Source organism: Oreochromis niloticus, linkage group LG12 (assembly GCF_001858045.2).
Source record: "Oreochromis niloticus isolate F11D_XX linkage group LG12, O_niloticus_UMD_NMBU, whole genome shotgun sequence".
NCBI lineage: Eukaryota > Metazoa > Chordata > Actinopteri > Cichliformes > Cichlidae > Oreochromis > Oreochromis niloticus.
The window spans coordinates 20,070,992-20,098,209 of NC_031977.2; positions in this window are offsets into that span (position 1 = coordinate 20,070,992).

The following is a 27,218-nucleotide window of genomic DNA, read 5'->3' on the forward strand; positions in this document are numbered from 1 at the left end:
CTGGAATCAACCATTGTTTGGTACTAAAGGGCCCAAAGTACACCAAGAAACTTTTGCCCACACCACCAGCAGCACGGGCTTAAATCATCGATACAAGGAAAGATGAGTGCATGCTTTCATGTTGTTTTTGCACATTTCTGACCCCAGCATCCAAATCTGGCAGCAGAAATAGAAACTAAAGACTTTTTATTATCATTTTGTGGGCCAGTTACATATATTGAGAGACAGGAAAGGTTGTGTGATTTTATGAAAAATAGCTTGTCTCAGTCTTTTTGTTCTGCCCAGCCCCCTTTATTCCTTTCCATTTCTCAGCCATTTACTCTCTATATAATTTTGTTAAATTCATACTTTCTGTACTGTAATTTTTCCTCATCGCTCTTCCTTCACACACAGGTCTCACTTGTCTCTTTTTTCTCTCCACACCCTCCACACTCCATTATCTCTCTCCTTCTACACATCTTTAGCCTGGCTAATGTGCTCCCTTCACTCATTCATACACTTGAATACTCACACAAACACACACACGCACGCGCGCGCACACACATGCTCGCACTAACAGACCATTCAGTTCCGCCAGCTTGTCGGAGTGTGACTGATTGATTACTACCCAGAAGGCTTGGCTTTGTTGATGTCAGAAACAGGACAGGTACCTTGGACCACAGGGGGCACAGGGAAGATTGATGTCTCTCTCTTTCACAACTCCCTTTTCTTTCTCTCGTTTTCCCTCTGCATTTTCTTCTTTCACACTTCCACACGCAGACACTCATTGACCCCAAGTGATCACTGGAAGGGCTTTTTGTAGTTGCACTTGAGCGCAAGTCAGGTAGGAAGGCAGGCATGTAAATTATGTAGCTACGATGTTCAGCTGAACAGTTTTCAGTCTTGCATGTAAATTAGGTTTCTTACCAGTGGAAACACAAGTTTTAGATAACATAAAGATGCCATCGTAAATGGACTCTCATTTGGACACTGCTGTGTACGGTCAATAAATAGATAAACACTTGATAAGAATGTTTTAATAGGAGGACACCACAAAGGATACCACCTGGTTCTTCACATATTCTTTCCAGTCTTCTTGTCAACTGTGACTCTAATTTTATGCAGTGGGTGCATCTTTGTGTAGGATTTCAGAATGGTGGCCATTCTTAATCAGTCTGATGTCTACACAGGTAACAGGTTTTTACAGCTATGCTGTGGAGTTGAGGAGAAGAAATTCGATTAGAGAGAATACACTTCACGAGGCATCATCTCATCTATCTGCCTCACTAACTCTTTCCGTTTCTTTTCCTCAGCCTCTCCCTCCTCTCTCAGTTTCAGCTCTGCAGGAGGCATTAATGATCTGATATGGGATCTGCCCTTTACTACCCCAACCAGCTGTAACACAGCATTTGCAATAATAATAGCTGATGTGGGACCACCCATTGTTCAACCCCAGCCAGGTGTTTTTGGGCACCTGGAAATTTAATGATCTGACCGGGGAAGCGACCCCTTGACACTTCGACATATGACTATTTCAACACTACCCTGTCACAGATTGCGGTACGAGAGGCATTGTAAACCATACACCACATACAAACCACATTCCTTAGGTCTGACAGAGGCGGATACATAAGACCATTTCGAAACAGCGATAACGAGCAGTGTTGGCTTTAGCTGACATTTGATAAATGGACCTAATATAAAGATATTTTGTTTTAGATATAGTTTGGTGCAGTGACCATTACATTTTTTTTTTTCTGTTACTAAAGCTGCATCCAATTTTGTCTTATCAGTACTGTTTCAAAATTTCATTTCCTGCCTTAGCCTATTACATTTACACCTGTAAGTATAAATAAACCTTCAGCTTTGTATATTACCTTTAATTTCACAATTACAGCCGTCACCGTTATTCATCGTGGCTACAGTTTCCTACATTCTCTCGGATGCTGGATGCCTTTTGGTGTGCCTCAAATTTACATTACATTTCTTCAGCTAATAACCGCTCTGCTAATTATGATCACTTTGTGAACACAGGCTTAAAGATAGACAAAAATAAATCTCTGTCACATAAGCTCCATATTAATATAGTTGTATCTTACTCTATGTGCTCCCTGCCCATTTGGCTTGTTTGTCTATATGCAAGACTGTGATATTATATTTGTTTTACCGGAGATTACACGACTGTGAAATGGCTGGGAGGCTTTTATGCTCCTCTTTTTCCATATATATCACTATAGGGACACTCAAAGACTCTAATAGTGTTGCTTTAGTTCACTGGTGTTCTGAAAATGTAATGTGAAGTAAAACATCCACGCAAGGTTACCGTGATTAAGTAGCTTGATGAAGTCACAGAGAGAAATATTTTACAATTTGTGTAGCTTAATGTCTTGAAGTACTTTTGTGTGAACCACTAAAGTGTGAGAGGTGAAGGAGACATTTAAAAAAAAAGAAAGAAAAACATTTTAAGTAAGATTTATATCTCTCCCTTGCTATTCCCGTTTTTCTTTCCACCTCTATAACACCCCAATTTATGCATATTTTAGACTGTCCAGTTTTGCTCTGTATATTGAGCTATTATACGAGAAAATAGGAGCATAACTTCAAATTGCCTCCTTCATCATGACCAGTGATGCTGCAGGGAGTGTGTCTATACACCCTCTAAACCCCTGCAGGGCTAAGTTCTGTGTGGAATAAATCCCCAGACCTGGCTCTCTCAAACACACTCTCTCTCTCTCTCACTCACACACACACACACACACACACACACACACACACACACACACACAGCTTTGGACTACATGCCGTGCTCTGTTCCATATTCTTTGAACATCCTTGCAGATTCATGCCATTTATGCCCATGCATATGATTCCCATTGCATATATAGATGAGCTGGGGAGATAATTCATTTATTCTACAAACAAAAACAATGTTTTTAGGTCATAGCCATCATATCACTCATTGTTTCTTTATTTGGACAACTGAAAACCGCCTTCTTTTAAATTTATGCAACATTTTGGCATTGTCATCTGACAAAAATCAGTCCCAAGACATGAAACAAACCCATGTAATGAAATGGGTGCATCCACTCGTTATTCATCAAACACTGATGTTATTCATCAGTCTTTCCAATAAGGCAGCTCAGTGGGGAAAAAAATGTCTCGGCTAAACCAGGATACACCACATCCACAGACGTCATACACGCGGTACTCAGCTTGTTCACAAAGCTAAATTAGAGAGCCAAAATGCAGTGACTCAGTTTTACAGGCTATCCAGAAACTATAGAAATACTTGAGAATCACAGCACAGTGTACAGTGGAGCAGTTTAACGGGGAACTCCAGCAGGAGTTCACAGTGCCCAGAGCAGCAGAGAGCAGACAACAAATAGGTTGCTAAATTAAGTCCTCATCTTCCGTGCTTCACTCAGCGGCCTAACAACTGTCTAACTGCACCTGTGTGCATGACTCAGTCAAATTTAACAGGTTTGTTGTAGGCAGCGAGTCTCCCCCGGTGTGTGAGAAGTAGTTACCAGCGCCGCCAGTACCACAGAAAAGTAACAGTAGTCACCTTACTTGAGTCAGCCATAAAGTGTTAAAGCTCATGTTAATAAAAATGTAAGAGAGCTGAGATAAGCTAACCTGGCTTGTAGCTAAGAGAGCAAGAAGAGTGAACTAAATGTGTGCCGGCATCCTGGGTGAGTCACAAAGATCTCGGATTTGATTTGATAAGACAAAATTATTTTTCTGGCCATGGCATGTACAGTTTGCATTGAAGTATTACAGCTATTAAAATATAGTGAGCTGTAAAAAATTAATAATAATTATAACAATTTTTTCCTAAACAAGCAGAACTGAAATCAACATTTAAATATGTAATTAAAACGGGCTGATGAAATAAGGAACGTCTCCTCGTTCCAGCTGGGCTTTGCATGGTCACCCTATAATGATGCCTAGTAAGAGGTGACTATATCATTGGACAGCAAAGATTGAGATGTTTTGGATATGTGCAGATGAAGGATAGAGAATATGGTGGACAAAAAAATGTTGATTATGGAGCTGGCAGGAAGGAGGAAAAGAGGAAGACTATAGAGAAGATTCGTGGATGTAGTGAAGGAGGAGAGGCAGAGGGTTGATGACCGAGGAGCATGCCAGGGACAGGGTGAGGTGGAAACAGGTTATCCACTGGTACAAGCAATTAAAAGTAAGCAGCTGAAAGAAGAAGTGCTAGTTGAAAGTTAGCAACATATCTAATGAGTACAGAACTTTGCCTACGTGGCTGCATCTGTCTCATAACTTCAATATTACAGTAATTAATGCACACTGACAGCAGTGAGTTTCCTGTATATGCATTAAATCTCTTCAGCTTGTCTGCATTCCCACACTGATAGACAGCAGACTAATGTGGCTAAGGAGCCACGCTCACACACCCACGCATTGTTCCCAAGTCAGTCGTTGGCTAAGGGATTTAATGTTGCCTCAATAATGACTAATGAGCTATAAAATGCAACAAACAGCCACACAGAAAAGCAATAAAAAACAAAGCAGACTAGGTTTTAATGCAGCACCACTTATACACAATTGTACATTTTAGATGAATTTCTTTTGCTGAATTAACTGTCACTAATAAATTAAGCTTGTTTTTCAAATAAATAGTTATAAGCTTAAACAATGTAAAACTTCACCCAGCATAGAAAGATGGAAACTACCCTGTGCTTTGTGTTCAGAATTACCCACACGGATGTCAGTGTTATGATAGTTTTGTATATATATTTTTTATACTTTAAATTCAGTATAATGTCAGTTTGGTACAAGAGTGAAGTTTCACATTTTAGTTCATTTATATTTAAAAAAAATGTTTAGTTTGTTATTTTCCCCCCATACCTCTTTTAGATTAGCTTTAGTTAAGTACAAAAGCCTTAGGGATTAAACAATAACGAGTCATTTTAAAGTTGAAATACAAAGTTTCCCAATTTGATCCTAATTTGATGTCAAGAGAAATTGAATTTGTCTGATGAAGTATTTATATTTCTAGTTAGCCAAATATTTCTGATAAAGAGGTAGATGCTAGTGTAAGCCGCCGCCATTACTGCCATGCACATGTTATTTAATATTGCAAAAGAATTAGTAGGATAACAGTACTTTTTCATTAGTTGATCAAAATCTAAAAAATAATTTGTAATACTTATCAAAGCTGCTATGTCTGCAGGGGAAAAAAAAAAAACTTTTCACTCTAATACAGCAACATAAACTAGAACCTAAAATGAACATTTGAGTTGAATCAAAAGCTGTAAAAGTGACTGTCACAACTGCCAAGGCTAAAGCACTTGTACTTGCACTTTATTTTTTATATGCTGTGTGAGAAATATGTTATATGCTACCGTATTTACGTAGGAGGTAGTGCAAAATGTTGTAGGAGTTTAGCTGTGTTTACCATTACTGTACCCTGTAGGTACAGAAATAAATGTATTTTTTCTTTCTCTTAAAGTTCCAATGGTTACTTCCTTGTACCATCACATACAAGGAGTTAAACAGTAAGTTCTGATAAACAGTAAACTTGTGTTGTGTAGTTTAAGAGGTGTTTGCAAGTTGTTACATTGTTCCACTTTCATGGATGATGACAGTTTTACATCAAAGGGCTGGCAAAGAAACCTGCCATGGTTTCTTTCATGGCAATTTAAATAACATTTCAAACCATGTTGTGAATGTGTCTACACCTACTGTATTAGCATATTTTAAGAAATATGCCGAATTCAATTGAAACATTTGTAAAGTGATCAGAGGCCTGATAGGGCCATGGGTGGGCATTTGGTGTCATCCCAAAGGTCTAAAAGAGATTTCCAAAGGAATTTGAACCAATAGCAATGACTTATTTTGTCACAGTTAGTGATATGGTAAATTCCTTTTTCATCCTTAGACACTGCAAAGTAATTTTGGAGAAAGTGTTCTTTCTCAAGTTAGTATTATGTACGTACAAGTATCTCACTAGAAAAAAAATGTTTCAAAGTAACCACTTTTTCCTTGACCATATTGTAAGTACCCAGAAGCCTCAAACAGCCATATGTGAATGACCACAGGGATAAGACGCAGAAATAGACTCAAGGTGTCATCCCCGAGGGCTGATGAAGGAGTATCTAAAAACTCTCGCTAGGAAAACAACATATTGCTTCATGTTTTAATTGGAGCAAGTTAATGGTCCGTGAAGACTTGTGTATTAGTCACTAAGACAAGCTGTTCTGATCAAAAAAAAAAAAGCGTGTGTGTGTATGTGAGTGTTATCACACAAATCGCTTCGTTTTCTGTGTCTCACTGGCCAAATGCCCATTATGCGTCAAGCCTAGAGAAGCGGGAACCATCAGGTTGCCGCTTATGTGAGTGAGCGTAAAATTAAAGGCATTCTGGAAACAGCAGCTTTAGCTGATGATTATGTTTTGACACATAAAAAGTATTACTGAAGATATGTGGGGTGTGTCCTCCACTCCCTGTTTAAGGGTATCGGTAACCTCGGGTAATGATCTGGCTGGCCATAAAGTTTGATCTGATGAACCAACTCCTCCTGGAGTCACTGTGATGCTGGGACAGCAACTCAGCCAAGCACCCACAGGCGTTGTGCTGAAGGTGACTTCCCTCCTGGTATGTTCCAGCCAAATTAGAGTCTAAGGTTCAGAGGTTGTAGCTTCTCTGTCTTATTTGTACTCCATCTGAGATAAGGGAGGAGTGACATTGCTTTATTATCGTCCAAAATTTATTTTTTCCTGATTTTTTGCTGGTAAGTGAGTGGAAACTCTTGATGACAGACATTTCCATCGGTGAAAGTTACTTATGAGTTTGCCGTATAGTGACTTGTCGGCCAGCAGAGTTGTCACAACTGCTCAAGTGTTGGTGCCGACTAGGTTTTGTAATATGGTTTTGAAGCTGTCTGATGATCAAGCTGGACTTTTTGGCATGTGGGGACAATATTTAAGCATTTTTGTGGTGTTTTTTGGGGCATGATGAAGCTGCTCATATTACACACATTATACTTGTCTAATTCAAACCAGAACCAATTAAGCCTACTCCAGGTTCAGGTAAGCCTGTTGATCAACCATGTGGTTGAACAGTGAAGTAAGTTTCTTTGCTAACTTTGGGAGTTCCTCTTAATGCCTGTCTGCTGTGCAGTCGTGCTTCCTCTTTTCTTCCAGAATCCAGGTGCTGAGATGTGAGGATGATGGGACACTGTGGATAATTAAGGTGCTTTCCTGGAGTAAGGGATAATGAACTGATTTTGATTGCTAATTTGTTATGATTCATGTCTCTTGCGGTTCATGCATTCATTTTTTAGGCAGGGACTGAGGGAGAAAAGACTAATTTTTATTGAATTACTAGATTAACAAAGAAAGCAAAAGCTTTTTGTAATATGAACAGTGTATCTGTCATCTTTATCAGCTGTCACCACATATAATGAGGGAGACAGATTTGCAGTGCACACCAACATGAGTGGAAAATGAGGCATTTTAAATTATTAAGCTGGCATGCTCTATATCTTACAGTTAGTTTTACATCTAAGCATGTGTTCTTAAATGAGTGCTTCCTAAAAATGAAATGAAATTGCAATTTTAGCATTGTAGACTGTTAACAAGCTGACCATATTAAATGACAGTGGCCTCTGGTACTCATAATAGTTAAATGATGATCACAACCTATATACAGGTTGTGGTCTGATACTCTTCACATTAAAAGCCAACCTCACCTTATTTAAATTGGCTTGCTATATTTCCTTGTGTGCCACTGTACCACTTCCAGTCCCTCTATTATTTTCAGACTGCTCCCCAGAGTGCTGTTCTGACCAGTTGAACTTGCAGCTGCCATGCATGCTAGATTTCATTTCGGGGAAGAGGACAAAGCTGCTGCAGGGAGTCAGATCTGACAAGCAGAGCTGGGGTAGAGTGAAAATTGGATCACAAAATGGTATGCACCACAGACATCTCAGGATGTTCTAGTAGAATTCAGTTTTGTCAGACTCATCCTGGGGAACAAATTCACTCTGTACAATGAAATAATAATGTCGAGTAAGCTCCTGGTTACTCTTCTTCCACCGAAAACCTGTTTGTGGATGGAGCTAGCTTGCTTTTGTGATGATCCTATACATCAAGGCTGGGTCAGTTTGACACAAAACTGATGTTTCCTTTATAGTTAAGTTTGCTGATGCCATCGATATACACACAACAGCAACTTTGGAAGCAGTCCAGAGATGCACAAGGAGACTAAAGAAGAGAGTGTTCAAATTTAAATCAGCCATGGCCTTGACTTTTTATGTGCAGAGTTGCATAACTTTCTTTTTAAATCTCCTATAATCATGAAGATTAGAGCAAAAATCAGTTTGCCATGTAAAGATACTGTGTTGTAACATTGTCCTATGCACATCCCTGTGTGTGTGTGCGTGTGCGTGCATGTGTGGTAATCCAAGGTTCTCTATTCAAGCCACACTGACTGTGCACTCAGACTGTGTATTTCCCTACCTTTGAAACAAAACGGAGCTCCCCATGTTTATAAATAGACCAAAAGAGCAACATCTAACACTGCACTGAAAAGGTGAGAAGCAATCTAGAGCTGGTAAAAATCCAAAGAAATAAAAACATTTATGTGCATGTTATTTTTCAGCTGATAATGATACTCTGTACTTCTGTTTTTTTTATGTTGTATAATGGACCTTTTATGATTCTCATCATATTATCGTTAGGATGAAACAATGAAACAACTGCTAATTTTACTCAAGCAAAACATAACTGAGACTAACTGAGCACAGACTTAATACTTCTGTTAAATCTATGCTGTAAGTATGAACCCCTCCTAAACCCTGCATCATAATATAATAGTTGTTGCATTGATGCGGCCCACAATTATTGTGATTGGCCTGTTCAGTAACCTTGATTCCTTCTGTGCATTTCTGGCTAATTTGTCATCAAAGGTTTTGAATTCATCAGTTCAATTCAATTCAGTTTTATTTATATGCAGCCAAGTCATAACAACAGTCACCTTGTGTCATGCTTTATATTGTAAGGCAAAGACCCTACAATAATACAGAGAAAACTCCAACAATTAAACCACTCCCACGAGCAAGCACTTGACAACATCAAGTGCTTGGATAAAGTCAGGATAAACTCACTTGAGAGAATAATAATCACTGAGAATATAAGGACACATGTTGGCAAAGTCCCGTAGGGAGACTGCAAAATCTCTCAGAGTGGATGTGAGGGAAAGTACAAAAAAAGTGGTAAAATACTTGAGAAAAATGTGTTTGCCTTCACAGGAAAAAGACAACAACAACAAAAACAAAACAATGTTGTAAGCTCTACAAAGATTCATGACTTTGTGGTCTCTGTAGTCTTAGGAGTGACATGGTGTGACATTTACTGGAAGTCATCAGAAGGGGAAGTTCAATTTCTTAAATTTCATATCAACTCTTTATCTGTAAACATCAGAGCGGTTCAGGAGTAAGAGATCATAAATCTAATGTAAATGCTCCTCCCAGTAGTTGTTTTGGTCTGGACCAAGTGACCAATGCACCATAATGCTTGTGTATGTAATCACATGACTGTTAAGGTCTGTGATGCTAAATTCATTTTTAGAATGATGAAAACTTTGTAATGACTGTAGCTCATTCATGTTTATGGCCATGTCTTCAACTTCAGTGGAGTGAGTATGGCTGTATAAGGATACTAAAGGAGAAAGAAAAATGGAAAAAAAAATATAATAATACCAGAACACAAATTAGAGGAAAAAAACATAACAGCTTAGTTGTATTTTGAAGAAGGCGTTTAAAAACAGCATGTATCAAGTGTGTGTCAAGGGATGTGAAGAAAAGAGCCATAAAGTGATAAAACCAACAACAGAGAGGAGAAGAAGGGTCTAAGGTTTGTATTTAATCCTCCTGCTGTTTGTGTCTGCAGCTCTCACAAGAACACTAAAGCTTCCGAGGCAAGATGTCTTTATTACGCTGTATCCCCACACCACATTTAACCTGCCCAGCATATCCCTTTCCTTATCCTCTTCTCTCCTCTCCTCACTCCTCTTTTTCCAGCAGCTTTTCCATGGATAGTTTTTCGGTTACCTCTTTGCTTGTCTTTGAGCAGCCCTCAACGTGTTGTTTCATTATAACAATAGATCAGAATAGGTATCGCTGAGACCGACTTACTTTGATCTATTCATTTCAAGCAAGCATTTATGTTACTCACACTCGCAGCCATTGCAGTTTCTATAAAGCACGAGTCAAACCTGGCAGGAATATATATACTGTTATACCTTTGAGTGTGCGTGTGTGTGTGTGTGTGTGTGTGTGTGCACGCACGCCTGTTTTTCTATGTTTATGTGGACTTATAAAATCAATTGTTTCCCACGCAGTGAGGACGTTTGTTGTTTGATAGTTTAGAACCGGGCAAGCTTTCAGCACTTAGTTGTGAAGGGTAAGGTATAGGGAAGATTCACACTCACACACAACCAACATGTGTACATCTGAGTGTGTCCTTAGCTTAGTGCTTGTGTGTTTATATGCGCTGAGTTATCGGCTGGTTAAAATCGAAGTGGTTGTCTACAACCGACTGTGTTTATTGTGTTGCTCTGGGATCGGTCTTTATTCTGGTGTTTTGTGCCCAATGGCAAACTTGAAGTGTTTGCAGCAGAGAGGTCTCTTTATTTGAAGGTGAATAAAGCTGGTAAAGTGGCTGTATTTGTCCTTAGTGGTCAATGTCAGCCAACACTCTCTTTAAATTCAGATCGGCAGTTTTTAACAGGTAGAATGAGGATTATTAATGTAAAGTGGAGTGGGCTTTAGTGTACTCCAAAGAGGGCAAACAAATGACCCCTTTTCAGCTTAAGTGATCCCTGTTCAGCACAGATTTAGCTTGGCTAAAAATTTCCTCATGTTTAGTGAATCACATGTGTCATCATGAAAGACTTTGAGTAAAAAAAAACTCGTGTAGCTTTTATGTATTATTAAAATGCTTCTCCAAAAATATGTTAATGTCTCCCTTCCATGTTTAAGTTGTTCTAAGATATGGATTTATATTATCTGAATCTTTATCTTGCTGAAACATGCCAATATGATAAATACCTATCAGCTGAAGATTGCACCTTTATAATGCTGACTTTTTATGGACTGATTTGAAGAAAGACTTTTTTGTGAATAGAAGAAAGACATGCTTTTGAACACATTTGAATACTTTCTTGTCAATACACCAAATTATTACAGTAAACGTGAGTGCTAAATTCCTGCGTAATGTGATGTCAACTTGATATCATCAAGGCTAACAAGTCTGGGGAGTGCTGTACATTTTCATGAAATTTTTCACATTTAAATAAAAGCTTCAGTGGTGGAAGTCAATCATACTTTATGACTGTTTGTCCAAGAGCCTGAGTGATCACTCCAGCATGAGGGAAGTTTTAAAAATCATGGTCAATGATTTTATGTCATGTACTACTGATGTATACTGTTTGCACACAGAGGTAAAAGTGCATATGCAGTAGTGCAAGGGAATAAGTACACACACACACACACACACACACACACACACACACACACACACACACTCAGACCTTTATCTAACCCTCACATCATGTCCTTGCCCTCAGCTGCCACTAGCTAATGTGTCACGCTTGGAGGTGGGGGAATCTGGTCGTAGAAGCTGGCACTTGCCTCGGGTTACACTCAAACACACACAAATGCATACGCATAAAAGTGCTAACTTGTTCCTTAGGGTGTGACAAGAGGACAGTGAATCAAAGGACACTGGGAAACAGTCATCTATGACATAGATTGACTCGGACAACCCTGCTCTCCATCCTCTTCATTTTAAATGTATTAGTGACACAATGGATAACCTTCGTATTACGCTGCTTCGGATGTTAGGCCGCATATACACAAACATTACACTGCTCACAGTTGAAGTATCTGATGATCTTTTAACAGTGCTCAGAGTCTGAAAAAAAAAACTTGCTAGTGAAAATAATTTGCTTGGGTCACAACTGGCAAGGCTTCTGTAAAGTAGTGACAACCCATTGTCAGGAGGGACAAAATATACAACTACAACAGGGGTGGGCAACTCCAGGCCTCGAGGGCCGCTGTCCTGCAGGTTCCCTGGGTCAACACACCTGAATCACATGATTAGTTCGTTACCAAGCCTCTGGAGAACTTCAGGACACGTTGAGGAGGTAATTTAGCAATTTGAATCAGCTGTGTTGGATCAAGGACACATCTAAAACCTGCGGGACACCGGCCCTCGAGGCCAGGAGTTGCCCACCCCTGAGCTACAATCATGAAGTATACAATGTAAATCCAAACAGAATAGAATGATTTGCAAACCTCATAAACCCATATTATCTTCACAACAGAACACAGAAAACCTGCAACATTTTTCAATTTCATAAAGAAATTATTTGCTCATTTTAAATTTCATGGCAGCAGTCTGTCTCAAAAAGTTGGAATGAGGACAACAAAAGGCTGCGAAAGTACATGGTACTAAAAAGAAACAGCTGGAACATTGTGAAACTAATTAGATTATTTGGTGGCAGGTCAATAACGCATTTCTAAGAGTGGCAGAGCATCTCAGAAGTAACAATGGGCACAGCAATTAATCAGCAGACAAATGTGTCTATAAATTGTATAACAATGTCAGAATAATGATTCTCAATTGATAATTGCAAAGACTTTGAATATCTAATCATCTACAGTGGATAATATCATCAAAACATCAGATCTGGTGAAATCTCTGTATGCAAAAATCAGTATTAGATGCCCGTCATCTTCAGGGCCTCAGGGAGCACTGCATTAAAAACAGGCATTAATCTATTGTGGAAATCATGGCATGAGCTCAGGAACACTTGCAGAAATCGTTGTCTGTAAACACAGTTTGTGGTGCTATCCTCAAATACAGGCTAAAGCGCTGTCATGCAAATAAGAAGACATATGTGAACATGATCGAGAAATTTCTCTGCCTTCTCTGGGCCAAAGCTAAGCTAACATGGACTGAGGCAAAGTGGCAAACTGATCTGTGGTCAGACAAGTTGAAATTTTTGAAAAACAATGACCCTGCATCTTCTGGACTCTGATGGTATGGGGTGCATAGAAATAGAATTGGCAGCTTGCATAATTTTGAAAGGTACATATAGATTATAGAGTGCATACATGTAATTATTGATGTTTTACAAGCAGATTCCCCTGCTTTGGTTTGGTCTGTGTGGAAAGTGTTGGTACTGAGCAGCTGACTATGTCCTGCAAATCCAATCACAGCATTTCAGTGAAAAGAGTTATGTCAATCATGAACAGCAAGGCAAAGTGTAGATGGTAAAACCGGTGCAATTACACTGCATTTTGACAAACAAGTTATGACCAACTTAGCTTAAAATCTGTTGACCTTGTTTACAAGGTACCTTTGAACTGTTGGTACAATGTTGTTTAAGGTCACGGTTAGATAACTGTAATTTTCTTTGACCTGCTACCAACAACATCATCCTCACAAATAATAACAGAGGGTAAACAAGTATCTGCTCTCTGTAGCTGGCCTTTTTGAAGTCCTTCACACAAATTTACTTGATGTGGGGAAAGCCACATGGTAAGCACACAAACATACAAAAACAGCAAGTCAATTTTCAAAGCGCATATATTTTTCCATTTGTTTACTGGAACAGTTGAGTGGTAAAGAAAAATGCTCCAGGGAGTTCAGTTTGCCATTCGTGTGTCCTGTCTGTATAAATTAAGAGGTGAAATTGCAGGTGTAGATATTTTCTCCCCCCAGATCACCTTTTTATCCAAATGTGTAGAAAGAGGGAAGGTGGTGCAGACATCAGCAGTTCAGTGAATCTCTGCATATAGCTACTGGGAAATAGGTAGACCTAAGGGAAAAGGTCAAAGCAATATAATTTTGACAAGTAGATTGGAAGGGCTTGTTTAGCTTCTGGGGGTGTGGGTGTTCTTTCCCACAGTTCTGCACATTACACAGGGCAGAGCGTTGTGTGCAGTATTTTCTGTCATATAGTGAAAGCAAGCTATATACATTTGGTATAGTTTGGTGGATGTTACTTAAAGTAATGGAGCCTTGATTTCTGGGGAAAGTTTTTTTTGATCATAGCATGTTTAGAGAAGAAGAAGTAGAAGACATGCTGTTTGTTACTAAATATTAGTTCTTAAATATAGAACAAAGTAATTAGCAATTTGATTGCATGAATTTGTAATCCATACCCTGTAATTATTTCATTTGTAAACAAAGGTAAGCACATAAGACTTAATTAGCATTCAGCGTAGCATACAAACTCTGAAAAGGAAAGATGAGGTGAGAAGAACAAAAGTAATGAATGAGGTAATCTTATTATATCTAAGGGATCCATTTATAATAAGAAAGCAGCACTATGCTAAAATGCAACTGCAGCTAATGCTTTGAGGACAAATTGCTTATATATAAATTGCTTATATATGAGCACAAGTCATTTATCATTAACTATGGGGCTCAAAATAATTCCACATGTCAAATGTGTAATAAATTTACGATTGTAGGAGTTTGCTAAAAATACTTTTAGAGCATGGCAGTTTTTTTTGTTTGTTTATGTGTGAAAGGCACCAAATTTGAACTCAAGCCAAAAGTGTACTTTAGTGGAGGATGATTTATCTAACTGGCTCAGTACACGATTATGATTTCAGTTCATTCTTGACCTCGGAAACAAAAGTTGACATAACAACTTAACCAAAAAGTTGACGTAGGAGGATGTTTTCTGAAGCCTTTCAGTGAAATTGTTCATCAAGTACAGTACTGTTTCCAAGGTCAAATATTAATGCCTAAACAGAGCCTGGTCTGTCTGCCTGTCTGTCTAGATGACTTTCACCAGAGAGAGATTTGTTTTCACAACATAGTTTTCGGTCATTGAGGTTGGTGGACATATGTTTATGCACAGCTCTGCTGAGTTACCACCAGAGCATTTCAGTCAGGTTAAAGTGTTCAACACCTTGATTCTTTTCTTTTTAGCCATTCTGTAGAAGGTTTGTCCAAACAAAAAAAAAGCCTAAATCATCACCCCTGCACCACTGTGCTAGACCTTCCAAACAAGCCATCCTTGTTCAGTCTTTTTCTAAACGTACTGTCACGAACTTTAAAATTTATCATGCCAGCTGAGGCCTGTAGAAACTCAAATGTAGCTCTTGGTTTTTTTGCAGTTTCTCTGAGCAGTGCATAGCCTGACATTGGGGTGAATTTGTTGGAACATCTAGTCCCGGGAAGATTGACGACTGTTGAATGTTTTCAACTTGTAAATAATCCTTTTTACTGTAGAATGATGGACTTTAAATTATTTGGAAATGCCCTTATGACCCTCCCCAGACTGATGGGCGGCAACAGTTGTTTCTCTGTGATCATTACTGATGTCTCTCCTCACCTAAATGCTCCAGACCAGCAAACTGCCAACATTGCCGCCTTATTAGAGGTGCTCACACTTGCTGATGATCATTTAATCAAGTGCATTTGATTAGCAGCACCTGGCTTCTACTTACACTCTTCATTCCAATGCAAGCAGTAAGCTGTACTTAGTTTTTCTGCATACCACTTCTGTGTTTTGGCTTAATTTTTGTTAAAAATATAATGAGATGATGTATTATGTCATGTAACATTGTTCATCTGAGGTTGTATTTACCTCATTTTAAAACCAGCTAGGAATGTTTTTTTTTCCTGATACATAAAACTTTAAAACTGAAAGAGGGTGTACAATGACTGTACATGTACTAATACGATGTATATTGTATTTGATAGGCAAATATAGTACTATATATCTGTTTACAGATCTATTAATTTCTCAGCAAACATCATCATCATGTTATCTGATTAAAATTTCCAGAACAGCTACTAAATGGATCTTGGGGGTGACATTGCTTTGATTTATATTTCTGTTAATTGAAAACCTTTAAAATGCTAACATCTCAGCAAAAAGAAAAATGCTCACACAGACCCTGCTAGCAGAAAATTATCTGTCCACACAATCCCACAGTCACATAGATGTTAATGGGAAGGGACAGCTCCCCCAAGGCACCAATCAATCAGCATGTCCTCACGCTCAAAGACAGACTTCATGCGGGACAGGCTTGGTGTTTGAGTGTGCGTTTATCAGTCTGTGAAGTCCAGTTTTATGACACATGTTTATGTGCGAATTTGATTAGTCTTTGTACCAGTCGCCACGTCGGTAAATGTTTTGATCAAACCCTCACAAATGAGAGGGAACAAGATAAAAGGCGCACTCACGCTGAACACAGAGTGGGATTTCTCTGTCAGTCCGTCTCTAACCTTCTCTCTCATACTCTTCCTCATCTCGATGACACACAAAACAAGCATGTGGAAGGGATTTATGACAGCTGCATTGATAAGGTCATCATGTGTATAAAACGAAAAGAGAGGGGGAAAAAGAGAGTAGATGAGTAAGAGGGAACAAAAGGTGGAGACGTGATGTACAAGCTGCAACTGGTGTGTTTGAGTGTGTGTCAGACGTTTTGGTTTGCATCTTTGTGGGCATTTGAGGAGATTATTAGTCTAGATTTCTTGCATATATTACCAAGTGCTTGTAAAATGAAAGTTTTGGTTAGGCTGAGCAACGCTGATGTCTTGTTTTCACCGAGAAATTGAGAATACAAAAAAAGCCACCTCATAAAATCCCTTTGGTTTACTAAGAAACAAAGGTAGCAGCATTTTGTTGCCTCCAGACAGATTGTTAAGGCTACAGGCAGCTAGGCTTCATCTTTTACATGAAGATGTGAAATCAATCTTGGCAAGAAAGCAAGCAAGCATATTTCTACTATTAGCTATTCCTTTAAGGCAAGGAAAAGCACTTGGCCAAAGATAAGGAAAGCTCATGCTTGATGGATACTTTAACATACTCTTATTGCTATCCTGCCAAAAGCCAAATGAGAGGAATTAAACCACTCACATATCTTTATTGCAAGTGTGAAGTAGAGCTGGTTAAGTTAACTTAACCTTAATGACTGGGAGCAGAAGGGAACATCAAGCCCTACTCGGTCCTAAGGTAACCTCTCCAGCAGCTCAAGAGCTCATTAATTAAAAGGCTCAACCTTGATCTTAACATGTTGAGACAGAAATAAGAAAAGCATGAGTAAGAAAAGAAAAGTGGGCGTTGAGTTAAAGAGATGAGGGAGGAAGAAGTCGAAAGAAAAACGTCTCCTAAGCTTAAGAACATGAGAAAACAATATATGTAAGATCGAGTAGGAAGGGCTTGATATCTTGGCATTTTCTGAATCCTGTTTCTCCATCCTTACAGTCAAATTTTGCCTTTTGTTACCTTTTCCTTGTTATCCTCAGCTTTTCCATAAGTGATCTGTCTATATCTGCAGGTTTTTTTCTCTCCGTCTATCTGCCTGCCCCTCCTTTTCATTTCCCTCCATTCTATACTTTGTAAGTGACCTATTTCCCTTTCATCCATATGTTCTTCCTTTTATCGGTCTGTCTCTCCATCCCTCCATCTTTGCCCTATTTCATCTATTTGCTCTGTAAAACATCTTTCTTTGATCCTTTATTACTCTCCTTCCTCTCCATCCACCCTTCTTTCCACCTATGAAGCATATCTGAGTTGTTCTAACTTTCACTGCCTCTAACCCTGTCTTTCATCTCTTTGGTCACCTCGTATCCTGCTGGCTATCGCCTCAACTTCTAACCTGCTCACCATGCCTCCATCCGTGCCTTTACTGCACCCAGCTTCTGTTCTCTTCATCCTCTCTTCCGATCTTGAACGCCAGCCTCCGTTATCCAGTTCCTCTAAGCTATTTTTTTCAGTTTACTTCCATGTTCTGTAGCTTTCGCACAACCTTCCGTTCCTGTTCAGCACCTCCCATTATTCACCTATCTCTGCATCTCTACCGCCTTCCCTCTGTGCAACAGATCTTTCTCTGCAGGTCTTCATACACCTGAGAGCACACCACCATCTGCTCAGTGCATTTCTTACTCTGCCTAACATCTTCCAGTATTATATCTCTCTTATTTTCGCTGTGCTCTTCTGCTTGCCTTAGCTTCTGCGTTTTGATTATGAGCATCCCCTTGTGACTAGTAACACCCTTAGAAAATATCTTTTATAGAATATAAAGAAAAGGATTGTTATGCCCCCACCTCCCCAGCCATTTCAGTTTCATCTTCTTCTGACTATTACCAAGTAGTTTTGGTTCTAAACTTTACTGGATAATGAGTGAAAATGACAGTAAAAGAAAAATCTGGTATCTGATACAAAAGGTGAAATGACTTCTCCAACATCCAAACTCTTACTTTTTCATCCCTTTAAAACATGAACAAAATCAATGCATGTGAGTCCTTCTATTAAAAAACTGTTCATGAAAATGAAACTGAAATTTGCATCCAGGAACGATAGATGAAATTTTGTGAGTGTTTCATTAACACACAGACTCTGTGTTCTGCTAGTCACCCTCTACCTCTCTTTTAGTTTTTCTCCTATGATGTTTTATGAGTTAGTTAGTTTTAGTAATAAATGGAAAAAATTCTTTCTTCCAATTCATGTTCATGAATGAATTGGCAGCTTCCAGGTTGAATAAGCTGCGAAATCCACTTTAGAAGGAAGGAGGCAGTGGCAGAGCATAAGTCAGTGGACTTTCAGAGGAGACTGGATTTTGAATGAAGCATTGGAAATAACACTTTTACTTCATTTTCTTTCATATTATTTTTACACTTCTTTTAGGTATGTGCAACAAAACTACATGGCGAGGTGACTACTACTATGACAAAGCCATAGTTCCAGTCTTTTATCACATTTGATCAAACTTCTAGTTTTCCTTGATACCAAGTTCTGAATAATAGTCTCAAAAAATATGTAGTGGAGCATTTGTCACCCACTCTGTTCATGATTTTTCTGGACAGAATTTCTCAAGTGGCAGAGTGTCTCTGGTTTGGTGACTCCAGCATCACCTTTCTGCTTTTTTTTTTTTTTTTTTGCAGATGATGTGGGTTTTTTTGCTTCATCAGTTGACAGCATCCATCTTGGACTGGAGCAGTTCATAGGAAAGTGTCAAGCGGGAGGAATGACAATTAGTGCCTCCAAATCTGATGGGACAAGGGTCTAAGGTGATAAGAACTCCAGGTTGGGGATAAGTTGTTGTTGCATGTTTAAGTATTAAGGGTAGAGTGAGATTAAAAGACAGACTGATGCAACGCCTGCAGTAATGTGGATACGGTACAGGTCTGTTGTGGTGAAGAGAGATTAACCGGTCAATCTACATTCCTGCCCTCATCTATGGCCACAAGCTCTGGATAGGAACCAAAAGAATGAGACTGTGGATACAAGTGATGGAAATGAGCCTGACTGTGACTGGACTCTCCCATACAGATAAGATAAGGTGCTTGGCCATTTGGGAAGGTCTCAGAGTAGAACCATAACTCTGTGTCAGTTAAGGTGGTTCGGGCAACTGACCAGGATGCCTCCTGGGAACCTCCTAAATGAGGGGTTTCAAACATGGTCTACTGGAAGGAGGCCTCAGGGCAGACCCAGGACAGGCTGGAGAGATTGCATCTTTTGACTGGCTTGGAAATGCTTCAGTGTCTGCCTGTAAGTGCTGGAGGACAAGGCTGATGACAAGAAGGTCTGGGTGTCTCTGCTTAGACTGCTCCTCCCCCGACACACACTCGGGCAAGCAGCTGGAAATTAATGAATGAATGGATGGAATTAAACAGCGTTCGGCTGAAATATGTTACTTTTAAAGTCACTCTGACTGTGACAAAACAAACATTCACACCTGGTATGTATACACTATCACAGTTCCATGAAACTGAGCTGAAATAATTTTGTGGTTTTTTTCAACCTCAGGTAATTGTTAATTGTTTCTGAAGAGCAGGCTAAGAAAAATCACATTGCATACAAAAGAATGCTTGGCAGTGCAACATGCTGTGTGCAGTAAGTGTCAGAGCAGAGAGTCATAGACTAATTGTCAATCTCTTCATCTCCTTTCATGTTCTCATTTCGTCTCCCTTTTTTAGGTTCTTGATTTCTTTCTCTGTTTCTGTCATAGTCTTTTTGAGTCTTTACAATACACGAAGGCTATTTGTATTATGAGTCACCGCTCTGTTACAGTACAGTTGTTTCCTGTGAAAGAGGTGAGAGACTACGAACATTCATGTCAGATACACTTGCTGTATCTTGGCACTCATTGTTTTGTGTGTGTATCTGTGATTGCATACATTAGAGTTGTGCTGGGTTAACAGACTTTGGCCCGTATGCATGGCTGCAATGGGATGTTGTCACTTCAAATGATGTAAACCAGCTGAAGGGAAGACTTGTGTGTTTGAGAGCTAAGTGGGAGTTTAGCACCTCGGTGCTGAGTGCAGGGACAAAACACCAACGCATGCCACTTTCTACAAGGACAACATAAGGACTAAATGATCAGGACAGGTGTTGTTTCTGTGTTGTCTGTGCTGTTTTACTGCTATTTTTTTCATTATCCGGACAAGTCTTTGTTTTAGGTTAGGGTAGGTGGGGCTGGGAAGAAGTAATGAGGCTCCATCAACATGCACAAGACATGAAAAAAGGTTTTGGTTAAAAAAAGTACACTATAATGAGATGCGCACAGTAAAATAGTTTCAAAGAAAAAAGTAGGGAAACAAATGAGCGAGGAGGAGGATTATCAAAAAGAATAAAAGATAGCAGATTCAAAAGTGAAAAATAGGAGCTGTGAGGTGAGAAGTACAAAGGAAAAACAGAAATTGAGTGGGCAAGTTTAACTTGCCCCCTAGATTTTTTTATCCACTTGCTAGGTTGCAGGGCATGTGATTTCAGTAAAAATGTGTGCAAATATTTTGTGATAATAATCAAACTGACTCAACATCAGCCGACCTCTACATGTATCAAGTCAAGGCACCACGCTGGCAAGGCCATATTAAGATTCCAGAAACTGTTTTTCCTTTTTAATTATTCTCTTTACATGAATATTCCTTTTACAAGCCTTCTCATTCGATTTCAGAAGCAAAACACGCGTTAGAGTTCAGACAAAAGCTCAGCTCAAAAAGAATTGATTTGCCCAGCCCTTCACCCTCTGGACTTCACTACTTTCAGCACGGTGCTTCTCAGAAAATCAAAAACAGGAAAGAGGATGTTCCATTCTCGACACTCAGGGAGCAGAATGTGTGCCCAGTTTGTGTGGTGTGGACTGAGTAGAGTAGATTTTAGATTGATGTGGTGCTCTGAATGATAACACACACACAGACACACACACAAACACACACAAACACCTATGTGCCCACTGATTTACAAACGCACATGAAAACAAAGACACACACACACAAAGTGAAAACCTCAACAGATCACTGCAGTCCCCATTTTACTCAATAAATAATGTGTGGTGAACTTATTATGTGGTTACTGCTTCTTCTTTGCTTTTGCAAATAAAATGCTCTGGCAACCAGGTGATATGTATTTTTGACTAGTGCAGAGTCACTTTAAAGGAAACTACTTATTAGTTACATAATGAATGCAATTCTCCAAACTCTAGCAACTGTAGCACCTAACCTCTATAATAGTAATTACAAACACTAGGAGACTGCCTCTTCACAGGCCCGGTTCTGCGTTGTGTTGTGACAAAAACTCAAACATGATCTTTTATGAAAAGACCTCAGATATGAGCAGGCCTGTAAACAGCATTACTCTGGCTTCCATGCTGCATGACGGTGTTTTCAAAGCTTTGGGTGGGCTTGCAGGTGCTCACATTAATGAGCTTGCAGTGGCCCGCCTTGGAGATTCTCTGCGTGTTTCTTTTTCCTTTTTTCTATCTCTCTTCTACCCGGTCTCCCTTTTGTCCTCTCCTCAATTTTTCTACTGGTCAAGTTAATGGGTCTTTAACCTTGTGTCAATGAGCTAGGGGCTTTGGTGTGATCGCCCACACCGCAACTATTCCCTTTCCAATTAGGCAGAGATGCAGGCCTGAAGACAGCTTCGGTGTGTGTGCACAAGAGATCTTCAAAACATAGCCTGAGGTGCCCACAGTGAGTGCCATTATTGTGCTTAACGACAGAGATAATGGGATACAGACGCAAAAACGCAGACACACACACACACACACACACACACCACATACACACATATACACATACCTCTCCCCCAACTGCAGTTATAAACATAATAATGACTGTTATAATACACGTAGATTCCCACTGGGGGCTTGTGAAGATAATACAATCAGAAGATTATAATCATCAGCAGACTTGAAGCTATTAATTTTATCCACAGATTGCCTGATTTGATACCGTGCAGTTCCATTGTATGTGACTGATGTCTGAGAGATTGTATTAAGCCTGATATTAGTTTGATACATTATTAAAAGCCTTTGCCTTTTTGTCTGCAACTAAGGATGACAATCACCTTAGATGAACTATAAACCAGTCTGTAGTACGTTTCATGGCCAGTAGCCCCAGGAACACAAACTGAATCAGAATCATATCATCTGTGACTTTCTCAAGCTAAATTATAACAATAAAGGATTTACCAAAGATTAGAGAGTGCACACAATAAGATAAGGTGTTCAGTATCTATTAGCGCTGGGTGGTATCACCACAAATTTGAACTGTGATATTTTTAAACATTCTGGTGGCTTTTCTACTTGGGTGCATGGGAATACTTGAAATACAGATTCCCTCTTAATGAAATAAACAAAACAGAGATAAAATAGAACCACATATCCAAAACATTAAATAAAATGGGTTATCTGACTTTATTAATATAGCAAACTGTACTCAAAGTATATAAACTAGTGAAATTTCTGAAGAAATTTTAGAGGAAAATTGTTGACTTCGCCAGACTCTGACTGAAATGGCAAAAAGTCGCACAGGAGTATAAGAGTAAAGTATAACATCCTGCCTGTTATGATTTTAATTGCCAGTGTTTTTAAACCAAGTCATCTCTGTAGCTCATTCTCTCGAAGGGATCTTATCTGTCACTCAGCGTAAACTCAAAATGTTCCCATGGCAGAAAATATGCAGCCCTCAGGAAAACACTTATTAGCCTTAAATATGGCGTGCTCCCCTGTCTGGGTGTGGAGGACCTGCACAGGTTCTTTAGATGTGTCTTTGACCTCTCTTTTTCCTCCTCCGTCATTTCTATTGTTAACTATACTGTAGTGGCAGAGCCTTTCCTGTCTACTCACAGATTGTTGTGCTAACTGGCTAACTAATGGTCCCCACTATGGCCTTTTGCAATATAACTGTCTAAATGTATTTATTCCTGTTTGCATGCTATGGAGTTTGCATTGTGAAGCACAGTTGGTTGTGTCTTATCAGTTGTTGTGCAGAAGTTTATTGCTGTAACAGAAGTATAATGGGTGCTGTCTCGATGTGGCACTCTCTGCCTGTTAAGGAGGAATCCGTGGCTTGTGCACAGGTATGGTTGAATAATTCATATCATTCAGAAAATTGAAACTATTATACTAGATGTATACAGCCCAACAATTCTTCTTCTGTTTCTTTTGGCTGCTCCCTTTAGAGGTCGCCATAGAAAATCAAATGCCTCCATCTTACCCTGTCCTTCTCAACCTAACTTTGTCTCCAAACAGCCCAGCCTGAGCTGTCCCTCTAATGTACTCATTTCTAATCTTGTCCATCCTCATCACTCTCAGTGAAAGTCTTAGCATCTTCAGCTCCATCTCCTCCAGCTCTCCCTCCTGTCTTTTTGTCAGTTCCACCATCTCCAAACCATATATCATAGCAGGTCTCACTACCATCTTATCACCTTTACCTTTCACTCTTGCTGCTACACTTCTGTCACAAATCATCTGAAAGTGAAGGTAAAGGCAAATATTTTTTTTAAAGAGGGGAAATGTATCACCAGAGTAGCTTTTAACCAGAGAGCCTACAGTGTAACTCAGAGAAAAGATGTAAGAGTTCACTACAAACTTGAAAGTGGTTGCAAGTTGACAAGACAATAACTGCCTGGACTGAGAGGGAGTAAAGGTATGCTTCACGGGTGGGTTTCGTTGGATGTACAGCCAAGAGTCCAGGGTATGCTTTGGTAGTTGGGCAGATGGGGGATAGTGGAATCCCACATGACTTGGTCTGGGTCTAGGTATCTGAAAGCCAGTGGAGGTCTAAGATAGAAACCCAAAGTAAAAGAAGGCAAGCGTGAATGCATCAGCCAGTGTGGGTGATGGAATAATCTGAACATGAGTGTTCAGAAAGCCAGGGCTGATAGACAGCTATCATTAAGCATATGGATCCTTGTGGTCAAAGGAAGAAACGTATGGACATAAAAAGAAAAAGGAAAATAAACTTTTGTGACACTAACAATCATCTAACCAATTTTTAAAAAATTAAAACACACAAAAAAATTCAATCCCAGGCTTTAAATCTGATATCACCAATGTCAGTGATTGCTTACAGTTGCATAAGACTCAAGTGTGATCACTTGGGCATGGTTAGCGCTATTACCATGTACATACTGTTACCATGACAACCTCAGATGCAGAAAACAAAAAACTTTCTGAAGAGCACAAACAAATTCTCAAATCTGTAACAAGTTGCTCATTTAGTGGAAGATGCAACCGAGATCCCTACAGATTTTTGTGCTGCCTGCGTAGATTCTGTGAATGAATCCTCATACCACGTCTGCTATCATCCTGACAAATTTCGGCACATTCCTCAGATTCTGTCAATCCTGACTGACACAAACGAACGCTGAGTGAATGCAAACTGAACGCACACACAAACACAGTTTTTACACTTAATTAAGTTGCCTGCTTAAATTAAACAAAGATTCCTACAGGCACTTTTAACACAAGTGAAAAAGTGAGATAGTGTGCATGTTTCTGTACACTCGGGTTTATTTTTTGTGCAAATTGGCTAAAAAGTGAATGCTTGTTTGTGTGAGTTATGAGGTTGGCATCTTTGCAACGTGAGTACCCCTCCTCTCCCCGCTGCCACTACCAAATCCAACTTAAAGCTTTTCCCCCCTGCTGAGAGTGTGCTGGGAGAGGAAGGGGGAGTTTGTGTGTGTCTGTGTGTGTGTGTATTGGGGAGTCAGGGGAGGCGGGTTAGAGTGAGAAAAGGGAGGTGAGGGGGTTGGTGGGGAAGATAAGAGGGCATTATCTGCCCTGCTCATTCTCTATTTCTCCAGCGGGGGGTGTGGCGCCTTTCCCTGCTTCCTGCTCTGTGGGTTGCCTTCACAGTCTGAGGGAAACTGACAGATGCCACGCAAACACACACACACACTCACACTTGCTGATTGTCACTGTCACTTTCCTTCACGTCCACACACAACACACATTTGCAGACAATTATATGTCTGCATTCACACAAACACACACACAGAAAGGGAGTGTGGCACTTTCGTACAAATACTCAGCTCTCTTTTTTTGTCGCACATACCCAAGCTCACACATACAGACGCACAAGCACCGAAAGTGACTCTTGGGTGCCATTGCACCCCTAGACAGACAGCTTATTATCACACTGTAAGGCGCAAATTTCAAAGGCAAAACAAAACAAAGGCAGTGGTAAAAAAGCAAGAGGAGGAGAGATGGAGGGATGGAAGAGTATGAAATAAAGCAAAAGAGCAGAAAAAGTAATGATGAAGGCATAAAAAATAGAGGGAAACGAGGCAATGCATACTGCATCCTTTTCCTTACTGCAGAAAAGGATGCAAGAACAAAGGATACAAGGAAGAAGGGAAGGCAGTGGAAACTAACAGCCCTGGCCTTTAATTTCTCTCACAGCAGGGTCAAACTTATCCGCCTTGCTTGGAGAAAGAGCTCCTCTAATTGAGCACAGTCCTGTTATTGGTCACATGCTCTTTAAAAGCAATGGACTGATGATGGGCTTTGCAGGCTTTTTACAAGAAAGAAGAAGAATGGAGCCATTATGAAAAACAGGTCCAATTGCTTCAAATATGACAAATTTCTAAAATATTCATGTAGAAATGTCATGAATTTATTTTAAAACACAATGATTGTATTTTGTCTTTGGTGTCCTGTTGGTGTAAATGTATTAAATTGCAGGTCACTGTAAAATAACAGTTTGATGAATGTTGCTTTGTGTCCATAGTCATTTAGGATAAAAACTGAGAAGCTCCAGAATTTGATAGCCTTTAAAATTGCCCGTTTTTTATTTTATTTTATTTTTCTTTGTATTTGTTCATCACAAATCTAAACTTCAGCAACAACATAACTTTTAATACATTTACTTTCTGCAGTTACTTTTTAAAGTAGATAAAGATGCCAATCTGTTTCCAGGCTGTAATTGGAAAAAATAATTTGGGAAAAGAATAAAAACATTCAGCAGATATTAATTGTTGTTCCATCATTATCTGATAAAATGTTTTAGTCAGAGTCCCCTCAACTTGCAAATGAATTGATAAAATTGTCTTTGCATGTGTGTGTGTGTGTGCGCGCGCGCACTAGCCTTCCTTAGTAAACCAAGTTCTTTTCACTATGCACAATAAATCAACACCTTTGCTGGCTGAACCAACAGGTTTGTCATGACAGAAAAATAGGTCTCTTGAATAAGTTAAATCTAAGTAGTTATTGGAATAATCATAATCCACTGTTATCACATTTGGTATGTATAAATGGGATGGCTGCACCTCCCTGCAGGCATTCTGACTGCTCTTGACCAAACTTCAGCTCCAGTTCTCGCAGGTTTGTTACACTTTTTCTTGTAACTACAAATTTTCAGCAAATTTCACACCACATAATTTTATTGGCCTTAAAAAAATTACATTTAATTTTTACTTGTAAAAACAAAACAAAGGAACTCATATTCAATCACTTTAGTATGTGCTTTGTGTTATCACTGCCCGACTAGTGGGACATGCCCAACAGTTTGAGTGGATTAATGGATTAATGCAGAGGTTCCCCCCTAGGTGGCCCCCCACTTTGCAGGGGGCGCGGTATGAATAAAAAAAAAAAAAGAAAGCTTGGACACTGCTATCATAATGGACAGGTTTTTGACGGGGCTTCCACACAAACGCAAAGCAGAAGATGAAGCATCGCCAAATATGTTTCCAAACCAACTTCCTTCCAAGCCAAAGACTAGAAAATATGGTGAAGCATATCTTCCCTTTGGCTTCACCTGCACAAGTACCAAGGTAGGTCTGCCCGACAGAATTAGTTTCCCTTGCGTCGGGAGCAGCGCTGGGCTCTCCAAATCACGGACAAACAGTATCCCACATTCTTGATTTTTAGTTCACAAACACTTCTTATAATGACTAACTACTCCTGACATTTTGGACACGTTAGCTCTTTATAGAGTAAA